This window comes from Octopus bimaculoides, chromosome 28, assembly GCF_001194135.2.
Source record: "Octopus bimaculoides isolate UCB-OBI-ISO-001 chromosome 28, ASM119413v2, whole genome shotgun sequence".
NCBI classification, from domain to species: Eukaryota; Metazoa; Mollusca; class Cephalopoda; order Octopoda; family Octopodidae; genus Octopus; species Octopus bimaculoides.
In genome coordinates this window covers 12,312,178-12,316,702 of record NC_069008.1, presented here as the reverse complement: position 1 = coordinate 12,316,702, position 4,525 = coordinate 12,312,178, and the positions used below count along the sequence as shown (strand labels likewise).

The 4,525-nt window shown below is 32.0% G+C and overlaps 1 protein-coding gene across 1 annotated transcript in view; it reads left to right on the top strand.

Annotated features, from left to right (window-relative positions):
* The first annotated feature begins 1,337 nt into the window (after window positions 1-1,337).
* LOC106878561 (leucine-rich repeat-containing protein 15-like) overlaps window positions 1,338-4,525 on the top strand; it is a 26,269-nt gene continuing 23,081 nt past the window's right edge. Inside the window, exon 1 of the mRNA XM_052977779.1 lies at window positions 1,338-2,057. The gene's annotated coding sequence lies outside the window, so the exon portion shown is untranslated. The remainder of the gene's footprint in view (window positions 2,058-4,525) is intronic.

Genomic DNA, 4,525 nt, shown 5'->3' with positions numbered 1-4,525 from the left:
TTCTGGTGTCGTTTCCAGATTTGGTATCACTGCATGTTGCAGCGCCAGTCTAGTAGTCAGATACAAAGCTATTTCATTCAATGAACACCACACATCTCTTAGTACCGACTTAAAACCTTTACAGCGAAATCAGAAAAAATTGGGGTGGTTTTAAATTTTCTTTAAAAATACTCGCATATCCCCTACTACAACATTATTGCCCGTATCTTCAACTATATTACTAAATTCAGTCGACGTCTTTTGATATAAACACGTAATCATCGCTTCCTTCAGATAGCAAAACGTCTTCGGTTAGGTTAGTTTTATAAACATTTCATGATGAATGAGTTAGAAATATCTTGCATTGTACCTCCCGATAGACAAAGGACACAATAACCATCATAATGTTGGAAGATCTTCTATCTTTCTTTCTTTCTTTCTTTCTTTCTTTCTTCTTCTTCTTCTTCTTCTTCTTCTTCTTCTTCTTCTTCTTCTTCTTCTTCTTCTTCTTCTCCTCCTCCTCCTCCTCCTTCTTCTTCTTTCCCTACTTTCTCGGCCCAATAAGTTTTTGGGGAAAAAGTAAGAAATATCTCAAACGAAATACACGTGTGTATGAATGTGTGTATGTGTGGGAGAGTGTGTATTCGTGTGTATGTATGTACAAGTATATACATGTGCGTGCACCGTGATGCACGCAATATGCATTCCCCGCTTAAATTTCAAAATTCAGCATTTACAATGCATTTACACAATTGACTATATTAGATCATGTCTGATGAATGCGCAACAACCTAAAAGCAACCAGGAAAATGCTTAATAACATTTATTTTGTCTTGGCTACGTATTCTGTCCTTAGTCGTGACAAGTTATCAGACAGCTAAGACTCACGACAAGTAGAGAGACAACTGATGTGATTTATATCTAATTCAGGTAACCCTACCGTTACCTAGTGGGTGGGCTATATCAACATTTCTGGTGCGTTGACGTTCTATAAAGAAACAAAATGACCTCAGTCATACTACATAAATATTGGCTAATATGCAAAATATAAAATAGATTAATATGCATTATCAATCATATTGCTCAACTCAGACGTCAATAGAAAAATACATTAATCGTAAAGCAAATAAACTTAAATATAGAAAGTCTTATATCGCTCATTATTTCCGTGACGTGAGTCACCTAGTCTAGGGAGTATTAGAAATCATTGGTAAGAATCAAGGCCTGTTCCTTTGCTTCTCATTCATGTGGTGAACATTTACCAACTCTCTTACGAAAAATAGTACGAAATTGGATAATGTCTAAAATAAGTACAGCTGCGAGGAATTTTAAAGACAGCAGTTTAACAATAAGATACCAAGCTACAGTTGAGGAAAAAAATATGTGGAAATCAGTTCTACATCATATATTTATCGTTATTTTAGAAAGACATAACCAGACACGACAGTCCGGAAGAGATAAGTTCATTCCACAAAGGAGGAAATTAACCGTATGGTAATGAATGTTCATTTACTGAATTGGTAAGCTAGTATTAGTGTATATATTGGATGACAATCAGATTGTTGAAACAGAAGCAGTCGAAATTATTTGCTTGACAGAATAATACATTCATGGGTAGATGGACATAGGTTTTTCAATCGATTCTTTATATTTGCTTTCATGGGTTCTATAATTTCTATAATTCTTTTAGATCTGATGTTTACATTTCATTTTTGCCACTCCAGGCTGCCAGAATGTAATGTAGGTCAGATAATCTGATTTCATGGTAGTTGGGAATGTTTGTAACTCTATCTAAATGATGGATTTACATGAAGCATACGCCCAGTATATCATTCTGTATAATATCATCATATCATTACAATATATATATACATGTGTGTGTGTGTGTGTGTGTAAAAATGCCACTGTTGTATTATCCTTTAGAGAGTAATTAAAATTGGCTGCTTCATTCAATATGGTTATCGGATATACGCAGCAGATTTAGATAAAAGTCTAATACAAGACTGGCACATAAACGGTTAATCAGTATTAGAACAGAACGTACAACAGATGTGATATTTGGACCAGTTATCACAGAGGTAAAATACTTTTCATTTATTTTTTTTAAAGATTTGATAATATTTATTTAAAGACGGTAGTGACAAAATCGTTACAGTATTGATTGATAGTCGAAGATCGGTAACTGATTATTTCATATCGTAATTTGTGATTATTGTATTATTTCTGATTCTATATTATTTCATTAGTTTAATTGTGTAGCTTAGCAATTGTTTAGTTAAAAATTCTGTGGCTATTTCATAATGTCAAATAGATTGTGTGAAGATAAGACATAGTTTCCATAGTTTTATTTTTAACGGCAAGTGTTTAGAGTATCTTTTAAGAAGAAATTGAGATTTGTTGATTTAGAATGAAGAACACACATTTCTTTTTTGTACATAGCCTTTTCTTTTGTTAACAAACAGTATTATTCCAACGACTAATTTATTAGTAATTGAACGAAAAATACAGTATTTTAGTTTGAAATAAAGTATTCATGAATGAATACACAGAATATATTACAGAGAAAAAAAAAATGAAGAGCAAATAATAGAGGCATGTACGTAATTTCTACTTCCCTTTGTATATGTCGTATGTATGCATATGTAGACTTAATTTTAAGTTATTTGGAGTTGATTGGCAAGTAACTTGATCTAAGAGAATGTGTTGAAACCGAAGCAATTGGTTTTTATAATTTGATTTACATAACAATTACATAACAAGTACATTACATAACAATTACAAAACATAACGTTTAATATGTAAGCAAACAAGGACAAAGAACAAATAAAAGGTACCAGGTGGTGGTGTTAAACCAAGCGACTGCTTAAGTTTTTAGTACAATATAAGATTGAAAGAAAAAGCTTATATGTACTTCGTATATTTGTATGCTCACATATGTGTGTGTATAAGTGTAAATACATACTGCACACCAACACATATTTATAATTAGACACCAACACCGATATATGCATATCCATTATATAGTAAGAAATACGTTGAAATAGATCCAGAAATGACCGCCTTTGCTGACTTCATTTAGTCCCAGAATTTACACACGAAATATATATGACACAATCTCCAAATTGCCGAATTATCTTTTCCACTTTGACCATTTCTCGCGGTTCTTCCAGGAATTTTGACATTTTTATGCAACTTTTCAAACAACCTGATAACACTAAACCCCAACTAAATAAATTGGCATGTATACTGAATTTAACTGACCAGCTGACGGCCAGAAATACCTCTTTGATTAATTAGTCTTCATAGTTTGGTTAGCGTAAGAGAAAAAAAATTATAATCAGATTGTCGAAAATGCAACTTCAGAAGAAGAAATTTTCACATTTTATTTAATATTCCAACATTTCCCGTTTGAAAAAATCCGAAGCAAACGACATGCCGTCTCCTTTGCATGAAGCATCCTGGTTGTGTTGTCAGTATCTTGTACCTGCTCGCTGTACATAATAGCTTCATGGGTTAATGGACAGATTTTTCAATTAATTCTTTATAATTGTTTTCATGGGTTCTATAATTTCTTAAATATGCTGACTCGCAGAAAGTTGTGCAGGTCATGTAACCAAATTTCATGAAGCATACGCCTAGTCTCTCTCTATGTACCATTTCATATTATATATATGTGTGTGTGTGTGTGAGAGAGAGAGAGAGAGAGAGAGAGAGAGAGAGAGAGAGAGAGAGAGAGAGAGAGAGAGAGAGAGAGAGAGAGAGAGAGAGAGAGAGAGAGAGAGAGAACGGTTTAGTTCAAGTAGAATATTTTGAACTTTTGTGGGGATCCAAAAAGTTAGATTTCTGATAAATATTCTTCATATAAAAGTAGTAGCTTGCTAATGCAAGTATTTAAAATATGAAAATATAACAAGTAAAAAGTGTGTTATGAGCATTTATCTATATATCTATATATGTATATATATAATGATGAGAATGTGTACGTGTCTGTGTGTCTGTCTGTCTGTCTATCTGTGTGTCTGTGTGTCTGTGTGTCTGTGTTAATCCCTAAAACTTGAGAACTACACAACCAATTTCTTTCAAATTTTACTTATGCCTTACTTACGTCCATGTAGTGTTATAGGCCAAAACAACTTTCACTTCTTGCCCAGTACGAGCCCAGAGCAATATTATATCTCCTCCACTATTTCAGTATTACGTGTTAAAAGTGAAACAATAACATCTTTCTATTGTAATGTCAGATATTTTCACTTTAACAGTTTCATTTTAATACTGAAACTATTAAAATGAACCTATTATCTCATATATAAACAAGCATACATACATATATACATATATATATATATATATAATATACATATATTATGTGTATATATTTATACATCTGAACAAAGCATTATACTAATACATTTATTTGTTTTCTACACCACCTGTCTTTGTCTGTTGTTTTTTGTGAATTCTCCCTATATATATATATATATATATATAATAATATTATATTTATCTTATGATATTTACTTTACTTTATATTATACTCATTTATTGT